Source organism: Ursus maritimus, unplaced genomic scaffold (assembly GCF_017311325.1).
Source record: "Ursus maritimus isolate PB19 unplaced genomic scaffold, ASM1731132v1 scaffold_13, whole genome shotgun sequence".
Taxonomy (NCBI): Eukaryota; Metazoa; Chordata; class Mammalia; order Carnivora; family Ursidae; genus Ursus; species Ursus maritimus.
The window spans coordinates 3,704,469-3,731,786 of record NW_024423675.1 but is presented as its reverse complement, the minus strand read 5'-3'; the positions used below and the strand labels follow the sequence as shown (position 1 = coordinate 3,731,786).

The following is a 27,318-nucleotide window of genomic DNA, read 5'->3' as shown; positions in this document are numbered from 1 at the left end:
CACTTACTATGTGCTAAAGCAATTGACATACAATATCCTTTTTTTTTTCAAAGATTATTTATTTTAGAGAGTGAGAGCATGGTGGGGAGGGGCAGAGGGAGAGGAGAGAGAATCTGTCAACGAAGTTTATCCTGACCCTATGCCCACGTCACTGAATTGCTATGAGAAATAAAGTAGCTTATACAAAGATGTGTAGCATATAGTAAGCACTAAGTAAATATTAGGTAATTTTTTTAAAGGGAGGAGGACTCAAAAGACAGTCAAGGTAAATGATTCAGCCTCAGTATACTCTTTATTCACATATAAAAATAGACAGTAAGTCTACTGAACCAGCCTGACACTACTAGAAAAAATTAACAAGTATTTATTTAACATGTACTTAGTGACTACTGCTACACAGAGGCCTTGGGGTACAGCTGTGGGCAAAACCAGACACTGTTTCTACACTCCTGAACCTTCTAGCCCAGAGAGAGATAAAAATTGAACAAATCATTCCACTCCAAATAGGAAAAAAGAAAATAAACAGTCCAAAAAAGATATTAAGAAAACAATTCTATTTACAATATCATCAAAAGAATAAAATACTTAGGCATAAACTTAAATAAGGAGGCAAAGAATTGTACACTTGAAAACTATAAAATGTTGCTGAAAGAAATTAAAGAGGACACAAATAAATAGAAAGGCATCCTGTGTTCATGGATTGAAAGACTTAATGTTGTTAAGACATCAATACCACATAAAGTGATCTATAGATTTCCTGCAATTCCTATCAAAATCCCAATGGTAGTTTTTGCAGAAAAGAAAAATCCATCCTAAAATTCATATGGAATCTCAAGGAACCTCAAAGAGCCAAAACAATCTCGAAAAAGAAGAACAAAGTTGGAGGTCTCACACTTCCTGATTTTAAAACTTACTACCAATCTACAGTAACCAAAACAATGTTGTACTATCACGAAAACAGACATATACACCAATGGAATAAAATAGAGAGCCCAGAAATGAACCCTTGTACATATGGTTAAATGATCTTTGACAAGAATGCCAACACCATTCAATGGGGAATGGACAGTCTTTTTAATAAATAGTGTTGGGAAAACTGGATAACCACCTGCAAAAGAATGAACTTGAATCCTTACCTTACACCATATATGAAAATTAATTCAAAATGGATCAAAGACCTAAACATAAGAGCTGAAACTATAAAACTCTTAGGAGAAAACATAGGGGAAAGCAGGTTGAGATTGATCTTGGCAATGATTTCTTGGATATGACATCAGCAGCACAGGCAACAAAAGTTTTAAAAAACAGACAAACTGGACTACCTCGAAATTTAAAACTTTTGTGCATCAAGGGACATAATCAACAGAGTGAAAAAGCAACCTACAGAATGGGAGACAATATTTGCAAATCATGCCTGTGATTAGGGGTTAATATCCAGAATATATAAAGAACTCCTACAACTCAACAGCAGAAAACCCCAAATAACCTGATCAAAAAAAAGGGGGGGGCAAAGGACTTGAATAGACATTTCTCCACAAAAGATATACAAATGCCAACAAGTACATGAAAAAAGTGCTCAAGGGCACTAATCATTAGGGAAATGCAAATCAAAACCACAATGAGTTACCACGTCACACCCATTAGTATGGCTACTATCAAAACACAGAAACAAAAATAAATGTTGGTGAGGATGTGGAAAAACTGGTATCTAGAATAGTCAAATTCATAGAGACAGAAAGTAGAAGAGTGGTTGCCAGGGGCTGAAAGTGGGGGAGACTGGGGAGCTGCTGTTTAATGGGTCTAGAGTTTCCATTTTACAAGACAAAAAGAGTTCTGGAGATTGACCGCAAAACAATGTGAATGTACTTAACACTACTGTACACTTAAAAATGGTTAAGATGGTGAATTTTATGTTATATGTGTTGTACTATAATCTTTAAAATAAATTTTAAAAGGAAAGGGGAATATAATTGTAATGGATGCTGCAAAGGATTAAGGTCCAAGGTTCAGAGAGTGGATCTGACCTGGGGAGTGGTGAGGGAATTTTCACTTAGTGGAGAGCAGGATGAGTAGGAGTTTTCTGGGGAAGAAAAGAGGCAAAGAAAACAGTATCTGCAAACTCCTTGCGAGGTGAGACACTTTCATTTACTTGGGATGCTTCTGTTAATTATCAACTAAGTACAAACACTTGTTTCTACCTGGTTATTTCTCTTTCTCTCTCTCTTTTAAAAATATAACTTATAAAGATTGCACAAATCCTTAATGAATCCTCAGTGAGTTGAGCACCAACACATCGAATCAAGTAACAGTCAAACAAGGTATTGTCATGCTTCCTTTTCCCTTTTGCCCTGAAGCCACTGGTGGGGCTGGGGGCTAGGAGACATCAGCAGGGAGCTGCCCCACATGGAAGAAGACTGAAGAGATATGACAACTATGTGTAACCTGTAATCCTGAATCCGATCTTGGGCCAGAAAGCAAAAAGAGATATTGTTGGGACAGTTGGTGACATTTGAATAGGGTCTCTGGATGGAATGGCAGTGTCATATGGATGCTAAATTCCTGATTGGGCTGTTATATTGTGGTTACACAGAACAATGTCATTGCCTTTTAAAAATACATGTTCTGAAGCATTTAGGGGTTGGTGGACATCCCGTTGAAGACCTTCTTTTAAATATTCAGAATAAGAATAATGATGACTGTGTTTGTAGACAGAAAGAGAAGAAAGGGAGTACACAAATGTATTACGATATTAACAACTGGGGTATCTGGATGAAGGTGATATGGGAGTTCTGCGTCTTACTCTGGCAACTTCTCCAGAAATTTGAAATTATTTCAAGATAAGTTATTTTTCAAATTCATTGTCTATGATTGAAACGAGCCCACGGTGAGGCAGTCACAGAGGTGAGATCAGAAATGAAGACATGGGGGCGCCTGGGTGGCACAGCGGTTGAGCATCTGCCTTTGGCTCAGGGCGTGATCCCGGCATTCTGGGATCGAGCCCTACATCAGGCTCCTCTGCTGGGAGCCTGCTTCTTCCTCTCCCACTCCCCCTGCTTGTGTTCCCTCTCTGGCTGGCTGTCTCTCTGTCTGACGAATAAATAAATAAAATCTTAAAAAAAAAAAAAAGAAGAAGAAATGAAGATATGCATTTACTCTATCACTGAATTTGAAAAAGAAAAGTTTGAGAGAAAAGAATTTCTGGTGTTCATTTAGCTCTCTCCAGAATGAAGTATGCTATCCTGCAAATAACCCACCAGTGGTTATAATAAATTACTAATTAAGCATTCTGATTCAGCATCCACTCCGGGTAGCATGAATTGGTCACCAAGTCTGGGAACACAGGTCCTTTCTCTGAACCATGGCCTACCAGCAATCCCGAGACATGCTCTATAACAGCCCACCTCCCTGACCCGCTCTTTTCGGGTTCAGAAAGTTGAGGATGGAGGAAGCCTACCGATAGGATGTTGCCTGAGACGACGACAGACGTGGGCAAAGCTGTAAATCTAGAGGGTGCTGAAGTGAAACTGGAATAAATAGTACACCTTGATGTTTTCACCCAACTGCAAGATCACCAAAGGCCCGAGCCAAGTCTGGGCGTGAGTCGCTGGCTTTCCGCACGCACCCACCACCTGGAACACACTGAACTGAGCTTCTCAGTGTGGGGTGCTGTGGGAGATCTAGGTGGGAAGCATCCTGGAAAAATGAAGACAGATGAGGCCCAAATCTCTGCCATTCGCACAGGCGCTGCGCCTGCTGTATACACGCGGGGAGAGGACAGCTGTGCTGACCGACACGTAGCTGTTACCAGTGTTCAGGTTGGATGCCCTTGTGTAATTCTATCACATAAACAGGTTTTTGTTTTTTTAATAGATTAGAAACTATATATATTTTTTAGGAGGAAATTGCTATAGAGTTAGTGAACTCAATTCTGTGCCCCTCAAAGAATCATTAGCTGGCTTGAGAAAAACAATTTAATGTCAACATTTTTGTTAGAATAAAATCATCAAGACTCTCTTTTCACATAATTTGAACATTGTCAGATTACTTCTGTCTACAGCCAAACTTTTTCAAGCTTCTTTGAGCAGAGATATGTTGAATGCCCATCCACATTTGCTCCTCTCTGAATCCTTCCCAGCCTTGACATTTGACTCAAATTTGCCTTCTCCGTGAAACCTTTCCTGGCTGCTCCAGCCCTCATAAATTTTTTCCCCCTCTTAACACCTACAACACTTAAGTTCTTATTAGAATTTAATTACACATGTCTTGAATTTTATAACTTTTATTGGCTTTCTTTATTAGAGAAGTAATACATTTATATTAGAGAAAAAATTTTAAAAACCAGTTAGGCACAAAGAAAAACCACTCATAAGCTCTTCATCTTGAGAAAACCACTTTAACACTGAATACCCTTCCAGACTTTTTTCTATTCATGCTTAGACAGTGTTTCCACTTCTGGGATCATACTGTGTCACAAATTGTTTTCAAAATGTACTAATAAAACATTAAAATGCCAATACACATACTTCTTCAACATAATTTTGGATGAATCTCTGGTACTCCATTTTATAGATGAACCACAACTTAGCCAGTTTTCTGCTGTGAGGCATTTACATTTTTCCATTTAGTTTTTGCTGTCATATATTCAAAAAATCTTTCTGTATACTCTTAATTTTAACATTAGTAAAATTCCAATAAATAGGATTTCTACATAATAATTTTAAATATTATTAATTATGAGTAACCACTTTAAATAATAAAATTAACTACAAAGTCACCGCATATGTCATTTGTTTCATTTATATTAGTTTTGACCACCTGCCTAGATTTTTTTAAGTTCATTGAGGATAGGATCCAATGTTTTCCAATTTTTCATCTCTCATCAGCATAAGAGATATCCATTTGTGCATATTAAAGAATTGTTTTATTTCACTTAAATTTTTATATAAGAGTGGCATCAATTCTTTATTGTAGAAGCAGATCTTGGGCTAGTCACTACAGACAGTGACGTAAGAACATCCTCTCCTCTTAAGGACACTGAGATGATTTGTGGGGGGAAGTTAAAGATGGGACAAATAAGAGGAATGGGTCGTTACAAAGAAAAAGGCTGCCAGCCAAATTTCACAATAACTAGAGTAAAATTTTTGCATGATCCTAGTTACTTGGGAAAATTACAATGCTCTCCAGGTTGGAACATACTGATATTTTTCAAAACTTGTATGAGATGTTCTACAAAGAGAAAGAACTCTTCTTGACAGTGGCATGTCCGTCCAGCTTGAGCAGTGACCCTCAAATCTCCTCTCTCCTACATCACTCCGCACTAGACCACACCTTTCCTCTCTCCTCCCCCTTCCACACTTTTCCCTCCTCCACCATCAGTTGATCATCTGGCTTCGAGTCCTTTCACAATCAAAGTCGGAATCACTCACACAGGGACAGCTCCCATTTCCCACCACCACAGTCCAGCCTCCCCACACCCCAGTACCTGAGCTGCCTTCTCTCCCGTTGATAGGGATGAACGGGCCCTACCCAACTCAAGAACTTCCCTCCAGAAGTTATAAATCCCTCTGTCTGTTCATCAACAGTTTCCCCTCTTGCTTGGATTATTCCCTCCAATGACCTTTCATTTCTCTCATTGCCCGCTGCCCATTTCCCCATCTTCACTTTCCCAGCACAGCGAGGGAGTGGTCCGTATCCACTGCCTCTACTTCCTCTCCTCCCACGCTTGCTCCAATCCACTCCAGCCAGGGGTGGTCCCTACCACTCCCCTCTATCAAAGACACCAATATCCTCCAGGTGACCAAGCTGAAAAGTCGGCAGCATTGACATAATTGATTACTCCCTGATTCTCAAAACATTGTCCTTCACTTGGCTCCAATTCTCTCTCTCCTTTCCCTCATTGGCTGCTGTTTCTCAGTCACTTTGGCCAGACCTCCCTCACCTTCTTCATCCGCTGAACTCTAAATGTTGGAGTGTCCCAGGTCTCAATCCTCAGACCTCTTTTCTTTTCTCTTCTCTCCTCTACCCATGTTCCCAGATTCTCTGTGCTGATGACACCCAGATTTCTATCTCTAGTCCAGACCTCTCTCCTGAAGTCTAGGTTCTCATGTCTCATTGCCTATTCAACTTTTCCACTTAGATGTCTGATGGGCATCTAAAATTTGCTACATCCAAACCCAAATACTTGAGTTTTCCCTCCATATCTGCTCCTCCTGTAGCCTTCCCTATTTCACTAGATGGAGTTTCCATTAACCAACTGTTCATGTCCAAATCCAGAATTCCCTTTGACTTCTCTTTCTTTCACATTCCACAACTGAATCATCAGTAAATCCTGTCTGGTTTACTTTGAATATATATCTAGATTCCATTTATAGTCATCATTGTTGTCCAAATAGCCATCAGCTCTCTCTTAGGCTATCTCAATAGCCTCAATGAACTCCTAATAGTCTGTACTTCCACACTTGTCCTCCCCTTCCACTTTACAAACAGAATAATCTCTTAGGAGTCAGGGCCAGTCATGCCCTTTCTCTACAGAAACCCCTAAAAATGTCTTCTCATTTCACTAAACTATAACCCTGCTGGCTATCCCTCTGGCATCATCGCCTGCTACTCTCCTTCCTATTCTTCTGTATCAGGCATCGTAGCCTCTTGGCTATCTCTGGAGCATGCCAAGTCCTCTCTACCTCAGGGTCTTTGCACTTGCTCTTCTCCATATTTGAAAAGCCCTTCCTCAAGATAGCTTCAGAACTTGCTCCCTCACTTCATTCATATCTCTGCTCATTCTCATCAGGGACGCCTTCCTTGCCCCCACTACCCTATCAGAGAATGGCCCCACCCCTATCCCTCCTGAGCTCCTTTACATACTCTGTTTGCTTTTACAACACTGTTCACTCCCAGATATTATAACATACAACTTGGTATTATATAACTATATATATATTATTGTATATAGTTATGTACATATTTATATATTATATACTACACACACACACACACACACACACACAGGCTCATTGTCTGTCTCCCTCTTCCATCCGCACCTCATCACTAGAATAAGAATTCAACATCCCAGGGGCGCCTGGGTGGCACAGCGGTTAAGCATCTGCCTTTGGCTCAGGGCATGATCCCGGCGTTCTGGGATCGAGCCCCACATCAGGCTCCTCTGCTATGAGCCTGCTTCTTCCTCTCCCACTCCCCCTGCCTGTGTTCCCTCTCTCGCTTGCTGTCTCTATCTCTGTCGAATAAATAAATAAAATCTTTAAAAAAAAAAAAGAATTCAACATCCCAGCTTTCAGAACAGTGCCTGCCACAAAATAGGTGGCTCAAAATTTGTTGAATAAATTACCAAAGTTATTCAAATTTCATCAGTTCTTCTAAGTGTCACCTGTGTGGTGCTGAGCTGAAGTTTTATGGTTTAGATACTCTTCAGAACATCAGATTTTGTAATAATAAACCCTCCTCATAATTCTGAGGAATTTGACCAATGAGTAGAACTCAGTTTCTTCCTAACTGAGCTTCCTTCGATATATTTGTTCCTCCTGGTTTTGGCATTCTCCCCCTCTAAACATCTCACTCTTTTCTCTCTCATTGGACATTAATTTTGTCCCATTACATCTTGTTCAAGGTACCACATTTAAAATTCTGCCTACTGTTCTGCCTAAGGGAAACCATTATATCTTGTCAACATCATCAGATCCTCTAATTGGATGCTAGAGAGCAAGAAAATCAAGGACTTGTGAACCNNTCATTTTTTGCTTCTGTCTTCCTTTGCTCATTTTTGGTTTCCTGAATAATTCTTCCTATCCTACTTTACAAAAGGAGATTTATAGAAATAATGTTTACTGATTTCCTATCCTACTTTACAAGGAGATTTATAGAAATAATGTTTACTGATTTCAGTGCTATGGTACAAAGTTATTATCCCTGGAAACCATATCCTGCTTAGAAATGTATCACAGATGAACCCATATTCTGGATCAGTGCACACATGTAATTATACGGGGGGGGGGAAGTATATTAGAAAATGTTGAACATTGCAGACATGGGAAATAAATTGACCTCTACTTAAGTTATTGCCATGAATATACAGAGGGAAGAACCTGCATCTGTTTCACATTGTAAATGCCTGAAGTGTCCACAGCAGCACCATAAACCCAGGGAGTGGCCAGCAAATACTCACTATAAGGGTGCTAAGGCCGTCCATAGTCTAACCTCTCAGGTAGTACGTTAAGAGTGTCCAGTACTAATTTCATATCATTCTGAATATGTTTTATAGGCTTTAATTCAAGTAACCTGCTTCTAACTATTGAAAAGGAAATAACTAACTCCTTACTAGGCTTCAAACTCCTCAAAGGCAACGGTTTTGTCTTATTCACAGCCACAGAGCCACATGATTGCAGTACTGGACATGACTTTAGAGGTCAACTCGTTCTAATCCAACCACCTTGAATGACTATCACAGTTGCGTTTGGTTTTTTCATCTCTAACTGCTGTCTCATCTCATGCGTGAGAATTTCAAATGAAGCAAACTCCAGTCTGAATCGTTGGCGAGTAGACTAACTGAAATGACCTAACAGCCTTTGTTGGACCCATCTGGGACCAGAAGCAACGTGACAAATCAGCTGGCAGTAGCATCCCTCTCCTTCCCCCTCCACATCCCACACCAACGTGCCCAACTCCTCACAGCTGAGCAGTCACGGCCTGCCAGTAAAGAAGTGAATCTGCATGGCCCTCACAGGGAACTTCTCAAGCCTGGCTCTAGAAAAACATCGACTGGTGCTGTTAAAACGCACAAAGTGATGGCAGTGGCGCTCGTACTTACAGGAATGACGAATGCAGAAACATCACCATCCGCAAGACTAAGAACTGGCCCTGCCAGGGCAGACGGGAAATCAGTTTTCTCCGTCCTGGCTAGGGCGCCAGACAGGGACCTCAGAAGTAGGGTGTTCTGTCAAAAGGGGCACCAGACTCAAAGTCAGGAGACTGAGACCTGCTCTAAGCTCTGAGGCTTCTCTTCATCTGGAAACCGTAAAAGCTGGCAGAGAGAAACTCTTGGTGTGGTTCTAGACCTACATGAGAGTGCCTGCAATGCTGTTAGAAAAATCAGCTTGGCCCCTTCAGCTTCCTTTCGTCCATCTCTTAGCTTTCCACACAGACGGTCAAAATGGGGCCTTTTAAAACTCTGCCCTCAGAAGAAGGTGGTTCAGAGTAACACTTGGGCTGGTATCACAAGACTCCCAGGGCAATGCTTCACTGCTTCCTCAGCATATGCCAGTGCCCATTTTACAGGGGGGATTTATGATCCTTCTCTCAGTAGAGCGAGCCAAAGTTTTATAATATTCATTAAAAATCAGCACCACATGTAATAATATGGAATACTGCCGGTACACAAGGGGGCCAAGTTATAGGTGTTCAGGGAAACGTGGCAGAATTTCTTGGCCTTGGCAGGGGTAAAGTTGCAGGCACCAGCACTGCACTAACACAACCTTCTTTTATTGCAAATGTTCGTTCAGTCTAAGTCCTAATTACTTTCTGTAAAATCCTCACCACCATCAAGCTTTCTTCTGACAGGGCAGCCACACGATGGCCTTAAAGTACAGCAGCAACACCCTGGCAGCCTCCAGAGTAAGAGGCAGGGGAGAGGCTGGAACACAGTAGGAGTTGGGGCTGAAGCTGAGAGAGAGGCTTTTCATTTACACTTCGCAACTGCTCTCGTCCCTTTTAAAACAAGTCGTGGGGGCTCACAGACTCGCTCAGGGGGACCGTCCGAGGCCCTCGGGTGAAGGATTCAAACGTCCACACGGCTGGTGGGTCGGAAGCTACCCTTCCTCGCCCCACCCCCACTCATGAGGGGGCCCGGTTAGCTTCGTGCGGGCCCGCGGGGCACCTTTTCCCGCCCCTCCTGGGAAACGCCAGACAACCCAGGAATCCCAGGTCACGACGTCTGGCTTCTCTTCCTGGGGGTAGGGCCCTGGGCTCTGCACCCCTCCCCACGTGCCACACCAGCCCTCACCACTCCCCCCACTCCACAAGCCCCCAACCCTTGCCTTTCAAAGCCCTTGCGAGTCCCGAACAAGGCCGGACCCAGCCAGGCGGTCAGGAGCAGGGGGCTCTCCCCGCCGCGCGGCTGCACAAAGCGGGGAGTGCAGCGGCGGCTGAGGCGCGCCCCCTCCCGCGAGCGGGCCGAGCGCGCGCGCCCGCCCCCACCCTTCGCCCCCCACCCCAGCCCCCGGAGCGCCATTCGCGGAGCGGCTTACGCTAGTCGCCAGGCGTACGGCGCCCCAGCGGCCGGGGAGGTGCGCTGCCCGGCTCCCGTAATGTTATTGTGAATGGGGAGCGGGTGACGTCAGCGCCGAATGTCAACAATGTAGCGATTGAGAGTGTGGGCGTTCCGGGGAGAGCGCGAGCCGCGCGGCGCGGAGCAAACAGCGCCGAGCCGCCGCCGCCTCAGCAGCAGCAGCAGCAGCGACCGTGCACACCCGCGCTGCGGTCGCAGCAGCGCTAACGTGAGCGCCCGCCGCCGCCCTCGCCACCCCGCCTGCCTACTCCCGCTGCCGCCGGGCTCTCGCTTTCTCTCCGGCCTCCCCTCGACCCTTCCCCTCCCCCTACCCGGCACGCTCGGGGGGCTGGGAACGAGCTACCATGTGATGTGCGCCCTCTCGGTGAGCTTTTGGTGACCCCCGAACTGCCCACCGTGCCGGCTCCCTGGAGGGGGCTGCAGGCTGGGAAGACACTGGGAAGAGAAGGCGGAAAAGGACGCAAAGTTCTCTGGCGAGGTGAGTCCCCGGGCCCGGGTCCCGGGCCCCAGCGCCGGGCGGGGCGGCAGGGCAAGTTTGCGGGGGGCGCGGGTGCGCGGGGCAGGCGGGGAGGCGTGGGGAAGCGGCGCGGGAAGGGAGCCGCGGCCGCCCGGCGCGCAGCCGCCGGTCGAGCGCCCGGCCCGCTTTTATGGCATTTTCTAGGAACGGGAAGGGGGTGGGAGCCGAGCCGGCGGACGCGCGGCGGCGAATGTGCGCTCTCTCGTCAGGCTGTTTACGGCAGGCGAGGCGGCATTGTATTTTGCTCGCGTCGACGGGTGTTTTGGAACAGCAGGGGGAGGAGGAGCAGAGGGTAATAAGTCAGACGTGGGGAGGGCGGGCTGGAGGGAGGCGCGCGTCCGCGCGAGCCGGAGCAGCTGTCAGACCCACGGCCCTGTTCCCGGCCCCCGGCCCGCGATCCCAGCGCCAGGCCCGGCGGCCTTCTCCTTGCCCGCGGCGTCCGCGCCTGGGGCTGCTCCGCAGGGACTGCGGCCGCCGCGCCTTCGCGCTCAGCTGTCAGTCGCCGCTGGGTAGCTAGGACCTCCGCGACTGGCGCGGCTTCCAAGCCCAAGTTTAGGGTCCCGGGAAGAGGCAAGCTGGGGGCCTCACAGCGCAGACCGCGGGAAGCGCGCTGGGTGAAATCCCTACTAGCAAATGACCGTGTTATCGGAATGCGTCCCTGGGAGCTCCAGCCATGGGGCTCCGTGCCTTCAGACTGGGAAACATTGCACCTTCCTAGCCCCCAGGATTCTACACGAAATCAAAGTGCAACACACACACACACACACACACACACACACACACCCTCTTCATCCTCCCCACACTTCAGTCTCCAAGCTCCACCTAGGAGAGGAGTTTATCCAGGAGACGCCTCTCCACCTCCCCACGCCAAGGCTCCCTGTGATCGCTCCGTACTCCTTCTCTCACGGGTGGGTGCTCAGTCGCCCAGTGCCGTTGGAGAGGGCGGCGGGCGGCGCTCATGGACTACCCCAGCTGCCCGCGAGAGGGGACTCGAGTGAGCATCTCGTCCACCTCGGTCTGGCCGAGGATTTGCAGGAACTCGAACCGTGGGAGGAAGCGGGCAGGGCCGAGTGTATGCATGTGAAAGGGGCGCGTACCCTCGGCTTCGGGGGTTGTGGACGTGCCGGGTATCCCCAGCACCTTCTCGCGTGTAGGCGAGTTTGACAACTTGGGGCAAGTTCCGGTGTCGGCGCTGTCCTGATGGTTTTGTCTGTGGCCGGAGAAGGCGCGCCTAGCAGCTCTCGCGCCTGGTCGCCGCGGTCGCTGCGACCTGTGGCCCCCGAGAAAGGGGAGGGACGAGGGCGCCCCACCCCCTACTGAGCCGCAGACTCCCGGCGGGCCCGCGGGTAGCGACACGCGGCGTTCCTCGGTTTTCACCTTCGCTGCCTAGTGCTGCAGTCGCACTCTGTGTGTAAATTTCATCTGTTGAGCGTATTTAACTAAAAAGGGTAATTACTTTAGATAAAAATCCTTTTCTGCCTAGTGGGAACCTTGGCGGAGATGATGCCTAATGAGATATTTTGCTTTTGTCTGTTTAGAGTAAAATTAGAGATGTTAAGTCTGATAACGGTTTTCTCAGATCATTAAAATGTAACATGTAGGAAAGGCATGTCGAGCCGCGAAGCTCTGGCTGACATAAAAGAAGCTGAGCGTGAAAGGCTGCCACTCTTTCGGTGGAGAGGGCTATTTTGGTAAGGCAGCGGGCGTCTTGCTTAAAATGTGAGATTGCCCCACCCTGGTTCTCTGGCAGCTCCGGAGTAAATGGCATTTTTCATTCTTGCAGGTAGTAATAAACGTGAGTCAAAATGACATCTTGTTAGAATTAGTCTTTAGTCTGTAAGAGAGATTGCTAAATTACAGTGTTGCGCTCAAACTGCTCCAGTGAAAGGTCTGTCAGCATTTCCATTATAAATTCAGTTTTTCAGGAGTTTATAATTTCACCACAAAACTTGTGGTGGCTGAATTGTTTTTCCCTTCCAGTGTTCTGGTTTAGAAAATACATTGATTGCCCAATTCTGCCCTATTTGCTGTTCCTGAAACTTGGGATGTCATTCAAAAGGGAGGGGGGTCCCCAAAATGGAATACACAACCATGGAATAAAGTACTTTTGTTAGAACGCACTTTATTCATACAGAGCAATATTTTCATTTTGGATTTTGGAAGCCTTTAGGTTTGACATCTGGTAATCTTAAGTGTGTTAATTCCTCTGGTATCTGTCGATTCTGCAGGTGGATCGAAATGTCAGTTTGTATCGTCTATGCCAGGATTACATGAAAAAACATTCTCTTCATACATGTGTATGTCTGAACTCTTAGCTAAATTATGAATACCCTTGTTAGTTACTTTTCTGTTCTTTATAGGTTGCATGTGAGGATGTGCATAGAGAAGAAGGGGTAAGGCAGAAAGGGAGGGAGGGAGTTGGAACAACCCTCTCCTCCCCCCTCCCCCTCAATTCACTTTTCATCACTAATGCCTGGGAGGAAACCATTTATTCTCTTTCTATTGAATCATGCCTTTGACTCAGTGTCTTCAGGCAGGTCCCTTCCAGTGGCTCACCTCTGCCTGCCATATGAGGGGCTTAATTATTTGCAAACTGCCTTGAAATCCCTGGATGAAAGGCACTGCATAAGTGCAAAGTATTGTTATTCAGATATGGAATTTAATGATCCATTACAGTTCATCAGGAAATGCACTTTGCAGTGATGGTAGGAAACGTTTCCACCTGATAGACGGTAATAATAACTGCTTAAAAGTAGCTTCAGATTACAGATGAGACAATTAACTCTAGCCATGTGCTCTTCAATTTGTTGCAATTCATTTTGTGATCAAAGTGAGTCGCAGAGAGCCAGATGGTCAGGTTCATGTTCAAATCTCTCCTAGGCCAGCCCTTCACTTCTGGGCCCACTGTCTGCACAGCCGTCGGGACTTATTCATTAGCGCTTGTGAGCTGTTCCTCGGAATGTTTGATCGGGGGCTCCTGCGATGCCAACAAAAGGGCTCAGGCCAATCTATATTGTTGGGAGCAGTTTAATTTTACTTGGATTAACTCACGCTTAGTGTCTCTGGTGCGGATCCAGCCTTAACAAGGGAGGAGAGGGATCCTAGAGGCTCTCTAGCTCCGCTGTGCAGCGCTTTTACCCCCCTACCTTTTGTACCTCAGATTTCAGGGGGGTATGGTATTTGGCTTGTTGTAAATGCTGGCTTCATTGCCGACTGAATGACAGAATACTTAGAGAAATAAATACCCTTCCTGTTTTGCGGAGGGGGTGTGGTGTACGACCAGCCTTGTGGGCATGTGCTTTCTCCGTTGCATGCTCCTCCCCTGCTCAGAAGGATCTCACACTTGGTTGAATCTTCTGTTGTTAATCATCTTGAAATCCTTAATAATTCTTGAATTCAGAGCCCTTCATTTTCATTTTTCACCCTCCTGGTGAGAAGGGGGGCGTAGCACGGAGGGGCAAGCAACCACTACTTTGTCTCCGCGTCTTGTCATCGATTGTTGCTAGGTAGGAATGGGTGGGAATACTGGCTTTGTGTTACCATGTCATCTGACTTATCCAAGAGAAGCTGGATATCTGGACTTCTACGTGGAATACCTAATTTTTAAGTATTAGCTCAAAATTTTTAAAATGTTGGATGAGAATATATGCAGTCGCTAGAGCTGGCCTGCAGGCAGCCTGCCTTCTGCCCCTGAACTGGTTAAAACATCTTATTGTTTAGTATTTCTGTATCTGGCTATTTTCTAAGGGCCTGGCACATAGTGAACGATTTATGAGTCTCCACCAAATAAATGGTTATAGTTGTCGAAAAAGTTGCAAGACGCAAGAAAAACAAAACTTGAAATTCACACTGAATCCCACTCCGGGACTGATAACTTTCTTTTTGAGAGAGAATGCAACATGAAAGGCCCAAGACTTAATACCATGGGCACCGTGTAATCCTCTGCAGGTAAATAATCCATGGCTTCTGAATAACCTATTCTTTATGTAGTTGTTATTGACCAGATGGGGTAACCTGGCTGTTTAATGCCTGAGGACCTACATGAGAATTTGACATTTGAAAACACCCGGTAAAATAATAGCTGTGATTTACTGAATCCTCCTTATGTGCCAGAAACAGTGTGAATTACTTTACCTGTGCATATCTCATTGACCCCTCAAAGCAACCCTGTGAAGTAGGCATCGTACCCATTTTACAGAAGAGGAATTTTCTCACTTTATGTTGCAAAGAATTTCATCTGAACACAGTATGTGTTTTCTGGACTGTCTAAAGGTTAATCTCCATCCTGTATACACAGTCCAGCCCTGCGTCAGTGGCTAGGTGTGAGGTGGGGACCACAGTAAACAGAGGACATGGTTCCCACTCTCCAGTACAAGGAACAGAGAACAATGTTAGATGCAACATCATTGTCAGCAGCAAACACTGCTTCTGCCTCCCATTCCTCCCCTTTTCCTAACTGGATGTTAAAGAAGCTCCAGTGACATAGGACCCCACCAGAGGCACTAAGGAGCCCAAGACAGGGCTGGTTGTAAAAATGCGCATTTTGGGGGAAAAGAAGATAAAATTCTGGCTCCTCTGGAGCCATGTTAGGCAAAGCAGCAACAAGTGCTTGGGAACCACAGAAAATTGCTCCTGTTTTGTCAGTGACAGCGTATGACCTAGTCCTGGCTCATCTTTAAATTTTATGTAAATATTTACAAATTGTTTGAGTCCAAACCGAAACCAGCTGTGAACTTAACATTTTGTAAATTCAGATAGAGTGCCCATTTTATATATATATATAGAGAGAGAGAGAGAGGGAGAGAGAAAGAGAGAGAGAGGTATGTGTTTTTGTTTTTTTTGGTTTAGGACGTTTTATAGAAAAGTAGTTTTCTTTGCCAAGTCAGCATTTTTCCTTTTACTTTTTTCCCTCTTTACTGTTTTCTTTCTTGTTAATTTAAGATGTCAGTTTACCTAAAACTGAAACCTATTCTTACCATCAGCATGCTGCTCAGCTTCCCTAACACTGAAAGTATCCTCAGAATCGCTTCTCTGTCCTTTTCAAGGACCATTTCTTTTCTAAAGAAGATGGAAATTGAACCTTGTTGTACTAGTGACACTACTTCACAAATCAGGCAGGAATTTTGCCTTTGTTTTTCCTTGAGCCATTTTTTTTCCCAAAGTAATAAATCTCCCCGATCTGAAAGCATTTCACGTACTCGTTCATTCCAGTCATTGGAATTACAGCCTAAATGTCTCTCAGTCTTCCCCAGTGACTTCATCATCATCATTTCTCCAGCATATTCCCCTGGTTAACTTCTCTTTTGTTCCTTAGCCTGATAATAAATTGTCCTCTGGTTCTGAGATGTGTCATTTTCCTCTCTGACCTTTTTGTGCGTCTCCTGAAGGCTGTAGGACACAGTGCCGATACCCCTGAGAGCTGGTGCTTGGTTGTGAGCTCCCTCCTGTCTTTGTGACAGCTTTCATCTTCTCCTTCCCCAAGCATTTAAGTCTCCACTGTCCAGTGCTCCCATGCGCCTCATAACTGTTTTCGTTTGTTCCTGAGCCTGCAGCCAGCAGGTGACAAACTCCAGGTTCATTTCAGAAGAAATCTTTTTGAGTTTACAGGTCCTCCATCAATTCTAGTCTTGCACTGTCTTTCTCTTCTCTCTCCCCGGTCACTTTCCGTAGATGCTTCAGGAGTTCCCTCAAGACTCTCCACGAGTCTCGCTCACAAGGCTTAGCCTTTCACTTTGGAGTTTAAAGTTGGGAGAGCCCAGAGTGGTTATTCCCATTCTGTAAGTATGAAAACAAGGGGAAGGTGCATACTCAGCAAGTATGCACACGTTATTGGCAGTTTTTATTTTCTTCCCATTCCCTATTTTCCTAAGCAACAAAACCACATGGATACAACTACATGGGCCAAGAGTTCAGAAGTGCCATTCTTTAGATGCCTCATTCATTCCATCAATAAACGTATACTGAGCATCTCTTATGTGGCAGGCATGGTGTTAGGTAATCACAGTGCTCATGGGAGCAAACCCAGTCCTGGTCCCTGCCCTAGTGAAGAACAACATCAAGTAGGAGAGGTGACAGGGTGCCTGGGTGGCTCACTCCGTTAAGCTTCCGTCCAACTCTTGATTTCAGCTCAGGTCATGATCTCAGGGTGGTGAGGTCGCTCCGCATAGGACTCCATGCTCAGAGGGGAGTCAGAGCCTGCTTGAGATTATCTCCCTCTCCTTCTGCCCCTCCCCCTGCTTGTGTGCTCTCTCTAAAATAAATAAATAAATCTTTTTTTAAAAAAAGGTAGGAGAGATGACATTAATTAGGTAGTGACAGATCACCCACTCCATGTTCTGTGAAGGAAAGCTATTCCATGCCACAGAGGGCACAATGGGGGGATTTCACCAGGTTGGGAAGTTGGGGTAGCCCTCCCTGAGAAATTGTAGAGTGAGCTGCCATCACAGCCCATCTGAAATTTGGAGCTTGCTGTTTCCTCATAGCATCCTAATCCTATTAATTCACTACTATCTTTGGCCCTTTGGAGTATTGCATAAACCATGATATAACCCTTGGGGCCATTTTGGCAAATAATGGTTCCTGTATACAGAGTCCAGAATTGATTTATTTACCTGTGTCTTTAGAACCTGATAAAAACAGAATTGTTAATTGCCAAAAATACTGTTCATTTTCATACTTGGAAAAAAATTCAAGGTAGCATTTTTATTTTGAACATATTCAGGATAATTTTGACATTTAAATGATTGGAAGTTACGCAGACATCCCTCCCAGTAGGCAGGTATGTGTGTGACCTAGGCAAGGATCTTTAGTGAAAATGTGAGCCTAGCTTCTGTATGAAACCCCTCTGAAGACCAAGAAGGATTATTTAGACTATTCTTAGCACAATTTAGGAGTTTTGATAGTGTCTATCTACTTTAATTTAAGGCATTTTTAAAAAGATTTATTTATTTATTTTAGAGTGAGAGAATGAGCAGGGGGAGGGGCAGAGGCCGAGGGAGAGAGAGAATCCACAAGCAGGTTCGCCCCTGAGCACAGAGCCCAACTTGGGGCTTGATCCAAGGATCCTGAGATCACGACCTGAGCCAAAACCCAGAGTTGGTGGCTCAAGGGACTAAACCACCCAGGTACGCTGGCAGTATCTATTTAAAACAAACTACTGTATGTATGCTAAAACTCTTTTTCTTTGATGATAGCTAACCTGTGTTGGGAGCCTCCTATGTGTATTATTCATATTAACTCATTTAATCCTTGTAACAACCCAGAGCTAGGTGTGATCATTAGAAGCTGAGGCACAGATGTCACCCAGCTAATGAGGGGTAGAGCTGGCATTGGAAACTAGGCATCTGATGCTAGAGCTTGTTCTCTTAACCACCATGATCTTCTGCCCCCCGCACCCTCCAGCCTCTCCCCCTGCTTTTCCTTTTTGCTCTCTAGCAGTTCTCAGAAGTGGAAATATAGACCAACTCACTCTGCAATATTGGATTATTTTGTTGATGTCTATCTGAAAGATAAAATTGAAAAATAATGTGCCAGTGAACTTAAATGAAGATATCTTTTGTCTTTCATATGATTCACTTTCTAATAATTTCATTCCTCAGGTCTAATTGTCCATTTGGGGATCAAAGAACATAAGTGGTGACATAAAGACCAAAGAAGAACTGGATAGAGAACATGAATCCCATGGCTCTGTCCCCAGGATTTTCTTGTAGTTCAAGCTCCTACCTTTTGTTAGGGGAAGACTTTGTTTTTAGCTTTTTTTTTTTTTTTTTTTGATGAGGTGGGAAAGGTGAAAGAAACCATTCCTATACTAGGTAGATTATTCTACTGAGGATGGAAGAATTTCATCCAGAACCAATTCTATTAGAGCTCCTAATTAGAAATATTAGCTACTAGTAACAGATAAAAGCAGGTAACCTTTGCTCTCATTCTAGTCAATTTCAGGAAGAGATTATCTTGCCAGATTAGCATGTTGCAACTCTCAACTGGGGATTTGAATGGTTTTGAAGGACTCAGCGAGGCAGTTAGTTTGGCAGTGACCCTGATTACCTCAGGTTTGCGGGGTCACTGTTAAGAATGCTGACTCAGTTCTGCCCTGGGACGGACGTCCAAGTTGTCTTCCTTAGTCAAGAGGCATTATTCTTGGGAGCTGCTAGAACATCAAGCATACATTTGAAGCTCAATTTGGAAAATGATCTAGCGTATGAATGTATTGTGCTTATTTTTCAGTATTTAGTTCAAATTTTGGAGATGGCTAAATGAGGACATGCTTAGTGTGTCACTGTTGGAGGCTTTAAGTGATTAAAAAAGTCAAGCAGATGAGTGCACAAAGATTTCTATGCAAACAATGATGAGCTTAAATTAAAGCTGCTGATTTCGCGTGAGAATTACTTGCATTGATTTGTAGAATATCTATATGGGTTCAAGATTCCATATTATGCAAATGAATGAGCCCTGAAGAGTCAAACTGTGAAAAAAAAAAAAGAAATTAACTATAAAGATATTATTACCCATTCAGCAAGAGAAAAATGCAGACATACTTAGAGTTAACCCTTACTTTTCATATATCTGCTAGGAAGATGAGTGTCAGGGATGATGATCCTTTCTGTAGTTGTAAAGCTGGGCAAGTTTGCTATCAGTTCTACTGTCTTCCTTTCCATCTTTCCGCACTCTGTGCTGTGCTGCCTTTCAGCCATCAGTGCCCTTCACTAGTCCCCTTGTGGCCTTTCAAAACCAATCTCAGAAAGGGATTTTATGAAACCAATTCTACTGCGGTATAAATAACAGCATTCCTAGTACCATTACTTCTTTCTGAAGCGTCAGCATATTAATAGGAGACAAAGCCAAAGAAGTGAAATTTTGTAGGTGGAAATGTTAGGATTTCACACACTCATAAACTGGTTATGGGAGGACATCTCTGAGTGAAGACAGGGCTGTTTACAAAAACAACCCTGGACAGAGGATATAGATAAGCAGAGGATAAAAACCACTGTAATATTAAAAATATAGAGGGCCAGTGATTTTTAATGTTATAATACGTTTGTCAGTGAACCACCACCTTCCTCCTGCCAAACACCAGTTCTGATCACACGAACCTATGTAACAAGATGGGGTGTTATTTGACATTTAAACAGAGCTTCAGGGAAAAGCCACTTGGTTTATAATTAGGAATTTTTGTCATTTCAATAGCAGTGAACCCAAAATACTCTATTATCCTTAAGTGTTTAATTTCAGGAGAAAAAAAGCAGTGGACCCACTCAACTGCCTCCCTACCCTATTTTATTACTAAAACTTGATACATTTAAAAATTGGCATGCCCAATGCTCTTAGCATGGTGATGACATCTGGATGTTTGGAGAAGTTGACTGACTAATGAAACCATGCTTATTTTAGATAGACACGTTGCCTGTTAAATACCTAGCTGTGGAGTCGAACTGCCTTGTGTAGCACCCCTCCCCCAAGGCAACCTCCTCCAGCAACCATGCTATGTTGAGTTGATGGCGCCATCTAGTGCCAATCTGTGGAACTGTCCTGCCGGACTCATTCTTCCTTCGCTGTGTAGTCAGATCACTGAGCAGCTGGGTGGAAGAGGACCCCTCTCTGGAAGTTCACCGTCTAGTGGGAAACCTTTCTCTAATTCCTGCCTTTCCTCTATCTTTGTCGTTTAGTTATACCTCCATGCCTTCTTTTCTCCCTGACTCCATTTCCTTCTGTTCCTCAATCGCTAGTATCTCCTTTTTATAGCCGTTCTTCCTTCTATTTTTCTCTTCCAGCTCTTGGTAATTTTTTTTTTTTTTTTTTTGCTTCAAAAAATCAGTGCTCACAACTGAAAAATACAAAGATTTTTCTAATGGTACATTATGCCAAAGTAAGAGAACGCCTTGCATTTTAAACTGAAATTAATCATTCAAACCATGTTAAAAGAACCAGAGTGAAACTAAAGACCAAGTCCCAGAGTGTTATTTAGAAGGCAGTCCCCTTATCTTCCTCTAATTAGATGCTTCCTCAAACACAGTCAATCAAGAGGCTTTTTTCGTTTTTAATTGGTTTTGGAATTATTGTTATAGTATTTTCTCTTTTTAAATTGCAAATTTAACCTCTCACTCATACTTTACCTTGGAGACAGTTTCATGGACTGTCCTAGAACACTGTCTCACTAGCATGGTATTGTCTATATGGGAAAGTGCATTCTGAGTTCCAGACAACCAGTTTTCTTGTAGATTTTGGGTCCTGTATTAAATGAGAGACCAGAGATGAAAGAGGTGTAGGTCAAATGTGAGGTGTAATTACTCTATAACGTTTGTGGGATCTGAATTAGTGTACAGGTTGAAGCCTCCCACATCAAACAGTGAATTTTAAATTTCCACTTATGTTAAGCATCTTGATATTGTGGGTTTGAAAGTAAGTCCCCTCTGAAAAACAGGAACTGTGCTGGTCTGTTACCAGTTTTTGTGGTCGATAGGGCAACTATTTTGATTTTTCAGAAGGGAGGAAAAGCAGTTAAATCCAGTTAAAATTAAAACCAGTTAAAATTAACTGGCTTGTAAGATTTGAATGCAGCTGTCCTGCATATCACAACACCGAGAATGAGCTGTTTGTTTATTACCACGATTAATTATTATGAGTTGCTGCTGCTTTTTGAGCAGTGGCATATAGATTATTTATATTTTTGGTCTAACCTTGGAAAATAGAACGGCAAGGGTCGAGAGGTTCCTGTTTGCTAATTTGCATGTACCTTGTTTTGATTTTTGCTGGGTAGGTGTGTGCACCTCCTGTATGCAAGAGTAATTTAGCATGTCAGCAGTTTCCTACCAGAAGCGCTTGCTGACTCATGCAGCTGTTACGGCACTCAGCTGGCCGCACAAACTGCCCACAGTCCCAGTGCTGCCCTTGGAGAGCACCCGGGGCCGTTGAGCGGCTGGCAGGATATTTTCAGATCTGCAGTCACTGCTGAGCTGGGTTCCCTTCTTCCAGCAGCCAATCAGAGCCTTCTGGTTACAGGGTAGAATATTGGGCACATTTCTACCTTTGCAGAGACTGCGTAAGAATCATGGCATTTCTGGGAATCCCTCAGGAAAATGGATTTTTTACTTCATTTTAATTTTCCAGAGATCTTTAAGGGGAGAAGGGTAAGGGGATGATATTAAGGGGAAAGTTATATGTTGTTATTTCTTCCTTAGCACTAGAAGGAACTCTCAGAAACCTTTAACGTAGGTTTTCTTGGTGTAACTGAAACCTGACCTACTTCTCCCTCCCGGAGGACCATGTGCTTTGAGTGGGGAAGTAGGGGAGTGGGTGCTCAGTGGCTAGCCTGACATGGTTTTGTGTGGTTCAAGCCCTTAAGTGATGACAGAGTTTGTTTATATCCATTGCATGTTATTAAGGTTATAAAAAAATAACAGAAACAACAACAACAGCCTGACCTCAGGTCATTTTAAATCTGGCATGTGTTTTCAAAGATGGTTTCACTGTTTGTTTTTGGAGTTCAGTTCTGCTTATTTTCATCGGAAAGTGTGAAATGTTACTTTCTTGAGGTTTCTAAATAAACTTCCTTTTATAGATACAAGTTGATCAAATCATCCTAACCTATCTTGAGAAGGATGAATAACTTGAGATCAGTCAGGGAAGGGAAGCTTTTTGCACATCCTTGAGGAGTTCTCCTCCTTTTTTTCTTTTTCTTTTCTTTTCTTTCTTTATTATTTTTTTTTTTTTTTAGCTTCAGTAAGCATTCTGAAGCAGCTTTGACCAGTAATAAAGAAAAAGCCAAGCCACAGTGACTGTGTGTAACATGATGTTGATGGAAGTTCTTGGTTTCCGCTGATACAAATGACTCATCAGTATCAATAGAATTGTGACTTCTAATAATAACACAGTGCAAGACCTTCACAACATGTGGTTTTAGCCCTAGCTGTTAGTGAAAGGTTGGAAAATATTAGTTTGAGCTTTTTTTTTTTTCCTGATCTCATGATTTCACCCAAGTATAAAGTTGTTTTTTGTAGGTGTGATGATCACACTATTGTTTTTTCATCTTAGTGTTTTTAGTTTCATTATGACCAAGTAGCCAGAGTCAGATCATTTCATCGTTTAGAAATCTGTGTAGTAAGCATCTCCTGTCAGGGCTGTGTTTTGAGGGAAATGTGGCTGAAAAGCAAATCCTCCCTGAACAGAGAAAGGAAAAAACCGGTACCGACTACAGTCCACGGAGCTGCTGGCCTCCTACACAGCGTCTACTATGGAGGGCTGTGGTATTGCTGACTAGCCCTGTTGCCGTGTGAGTCATTGTCAAAGGATTCCAAGAGGAAGGGTAACAGAAAATGCGAGTCAGAGGAAACAGCAGAGTGGAGAAGGGGCACTTATCACAGGAGGAAGGGCCTGGCCTCATTTCCATGGTCAGGGGGCTGCCTGGGAGACCCCGAACATCACGGGGAGGTCCCGGGCGTGTTCACACCATGCAGCTTGTTGCTTGCGTCTGTGTATGTGAGCGAGCGTTGTTTTCCTGTTTAGTTTTCGTTTGTTTTGCCTGTAGTTTGGCCAGACCACTCAGGATCATTATCTTAGCTCTGTACCTCAGCGGTCTGACCCAAGAGCCTTTCTTTTTTTCTTTTTCTTTTCTTTTCTTTTCTTTTCTTTTCTTTTCTTTTCTTTTCTTTTCTTTCTTTCTTTCTTTCTTTCTTTCTTTTTTTTTGCATTTTGTAGTGCAGGCAACAGAGTTTCTAGAATTTCTAGTTTTTTCTTTCTAAACCTCATCTTTAGAAATGTCCCGTCATTTGTTTCCAGGTATTTTTGCTGTGTTAGCCTTGATCTGGGAAGTAAACGCTTAAGAGGAAGCACACAAGTAGAATTTTATTAACTCAAATTTTGTGTCAGTCTTGCCTCTTTCATACTTCATTTTATACAGTTTTGTTTTTGTTTTTGTTTTTTTGTCTCCTGCCATCTCAGCATTTGGGGATCTTAATACTAATACCTACCTGTTATGCTTTTACCCTTGTGTCTTGATACCCTGTGGAGTTTCCTTTTGGGCCTCTTTTACTTTCCCTCTCTTGGCAAATATTTGCATTTCTTTCTCTGTGAGCACTCACCTCCTCACTTGTTCTCTTAGATTCCATTTGCTCCTGCCTGAGGCCCCACCCCTTTCTCACACCATTCTTGTACATACCCGGGCATGCACACACACATGCATGCATAATTACATATTTACATGTATACCCACGTGTGCACACATGCACCTACACGATACTCCTCTCTGACCCTGGTCTCTTGTTTGCAGAGACCCCTACAGTGGTCTCAGATGCTGCTGTTGCCTTCCATACCAGCAGCCTGTTTCTGGAAGGGGATGTTCAGGTGGGAAGGAAATCAGCAGGGGAGCCAGAACTGGCTTCCTACCTGCTACTGAGAATGCATCCTGGGAAGGAGGCTAGATTTTGAGGAACCAGGAAAAGGCCCAAGGGAGGCCCCAGCTTCAGAAGCCAGGCTGGCGATAGGCCAGGCTCAGGGAAATGGGCAAAGGAAGATGAGAGGTTGAGATGGCTCTGCCACCCAACCCTAAGTTTGAGAATCCTGATGGTGTCAGAAATGTGTCTGGATGGGGTGGGGTAGCTGAGAGAATTAAGGGGAGGAAGAGTTCCAGAACCCAGAGTGTGAAACAGGACTGGAATCTTTGCATTGCCTTCTGGCTGTTAATATGCTTGTATAGCCTGCTAGGTCTGTGGGAAAAGGCAGGAGAATCCGTGGGACTCACGGTAAGGAGTAGCTCTTCCCCTGCATCCTCAGACTCTGTGCCTAAAGGGAGGCCTTCCCTGACACCCTGTGCAGTGCAGGGACGGCCTTCCTTCTCAGGTGCCCCACCCCTTTCCTTTCCTTCCTTTTCTCCAAAGATTTTATCACCTTCTGACATCCTATATATGTTACTTGCTTGTTTATTGTCTCTCTCCCTCACTATGACATAAGCTCGGGGGTTATTGTTTCCTGTGGTCACTGTGGTATTCCCAGTACCTGGGAAAGTGTCTGGTACTTGGGGTGTTCAATGATATGTATTTGTTGAATGAATGAATGAATGGACTCATTGACTTCCCCTCTTTAAAAATCACCTATGGTTTCTTGCAGCCCACAGCAGTTTAAACTCCTTGGCAGAACATTTAAAGCTTCTCATAACTATTTCCACCTTCCCATTTCAGTGTCTTTTTTTTTTTTTAAACAGTGTTTCCTTCATGTGGAACTTCAGTTAAATGCCTCTTGAACCAACTTATGTTTTTATTCCATACAGTTTCCTAACATACAAGTTATATATGTTGACTCAAGTTTTTAACATTTATCCTAAAATTACTTCTTAGATCAGTACTTATCGAGAACTTGCTCTTTGTGGAGAACTCTGTTAGGCAGAGGATATGGTATGTGGGATACAATATCAGCATGAAATATGGTCCCTGTCTATAGGGAAGTTGTTTTATTTTGGAAATGACACATACAAACATGAAGCATTTGAAGTACAGTGCACGGTAATATGTGATCAAGGGCCAGAAAGAATAATAGAGGTAAGTGTGGTAGGAGTTGGGAGAAAAGAGTTGGCAAGGATTGGAGGACTGGGGAACTTTAAAAGGAGGAGTTGGATCTGTATATGTCCTGAAAATATTTGGGGATTTGCTGAAATGGTCTTTAATTCCCTATTGGGTACCTTCAGGATTTTATAGGTGTCAGGTGCATGGGCTTTATTGTCCATATTGATATCCCTTTCTTCTTAAGATGTAATGAATGGGGTTGCCTGGATGGCTCAGTAAGTTAGGTATCTGACTCTTGATTTCAGCTCTCGTCATGATCCCATGGGTTATGAGATGGAGCCCTGCATCAGGCTCTGAGCTCAGCAGGGAGTCTGTTTGAAGATTCTCTCCCTCTGCCCCTCCCCCATTCATGCATATGCATGCTCTCTCTCTCAAATAAATCAGTAAATCTTTTTTTTTTAAAAAGATGTAACGAAGGGAGAGATATGAAGGATTCTAAGTGCAAACATGCAAAATTCTCATATAATAGTACAAAAAGTTTAAAATGTATGAGGAGTCTTTCCCTTTCATTGCTTGAAAAAACTGTGCATAGAACTACTGATCACTAAAACATGAACACAGACCTTTTGGGAAAGGTGGGAGAGTAGAATACTGAGCTTACCTTGTCCCACAGACACATTGAAGCAACAACTACATTATGCAACTAACTCTGAAAACAACCTGAAGACTGGCAGAATGAATCTTCCACAACTAACTGTAGAGAAGAGGCCACATCAAAAAGGGTAGGAGGGGTAGAAATGTGGTTAGGAACCAAACCCTTGGCACAACTAACCACAAACAGGAGGGACGACATAAGCGAGGGGGATCAGACTCCACACTGGCCACTCCTGGCCAGGACCTGCACTGGACAGATAGGTCCCCATGACATCTAGCTTCAAAAATCAGCAGGCTTAACACTGGGAGCTTTTAAAAATCAGTGGGCTTAACTCTGAGAGAACCAAAGGGTGATAGAAAACTGAGTTCCTGCCCTTCAAGAGCCAGAACATTAAATAACTCAGCCTGAGACATAGCACAGAAGTCGCAGTTTGAAAGCCCCAGGGATATACCTGAAGGAGGTTTATGGATTAATGTCAGAATGTGTGCCAGAGGGGCAGAGATCTGCAGGAGATTTCTCTAGAAGCAAAAGTGCCGGCAGGTACCATTTTTCTAGTCCTTCTTCAGCCTAGATAACCAGACACTTGTAGAAGGCCACGAGTTCTAACACTGCCCATCTATCTTGCTAGCACTGTGAGCCCCACCCTGGCATTCTTCTATAGACCTGCCCCACCCAACCAATCTACTTCAGCAGGCATCCCTCCAAAGGGGCTACTGCTTCATCACACTTGGTAGGCAGCCCCAGCTGAGACTGGTGTCTTTCCAAAGTGACTGCTGCCTTGGGAAGGAGGGAGATAACCCCACACACCAGCAGGCCCTTAGTTCCTGCAGCCAGGCCTCTTAGCTGGTTGTGCAGGGAGCAAGCCCTGCCCTTCACTATACCTGCAGCTGTGGCAGAGAGGCTAATCACCGACAGTTAGGCTGAGTGCCAGGTCTGTCCACCACTGAGCCCACAGCAGCCACAACCAAGCCTCTTAACAGTCAGGGAGAAAACCCTGCCCAGCGTACCCACAGTGGGCAAAGCAAGTCACTGCAACCAGCTGCGCTGAAAGCAGCTCAGCCTCAACAGGACGGAACATTCAGTCCACACAGGAGGCACTTTTAGAGCACCTGGTTCTGATGACCAGGGGGGATTGCACTACAGAACACCACAGAATCTCTTTTGGACAAGGAGAGTGCTGACCTACCTAATACATAGAAAAAAATGCATTGAGTTAGACAAAATGATGAGACAAAGGAATATGTCCCAAATGAAAGAACAAGAAGAAGTCACAGTATAAGAGCTAAATGAAACAGAGATAAGCAATATGCCTTATAAAGAGCTCAATGTAATTGTCATAAATATAGTCCCTGGATTGAGG

At 44.2% G+C, this 27,318-nt stretch overlaps 1 protein-coding gene across 4 annotated transcripts in view; it reads left to right on the top strand.

The window, feature by feature from the left end:
• Positions 1-10,388: 10,388 nt before the first annotated feature.
• BACH2 (BTB domain and CNC homolog 2) overlaps positions 10,389-27,318 on the top strand; it is a 347,862-nt gene continuing 330,932 nt past the window's right edge. For 2 of the 4 annotated variants that reach the window (XM_040627541.1, XM_040627544.1), the window contains exon 1: positions 10,642-10,772. The gene's annotated coding sequence lies outside the window, so the exon portion shown is untranslated. Of the gene's footprint in view, positions 10,773-27,318 lie in introns of all 4 variants that reach the window. The other 2 variants (XR_005834291.1, XM_040627540.1) reach the window with 2 other exon arrangements.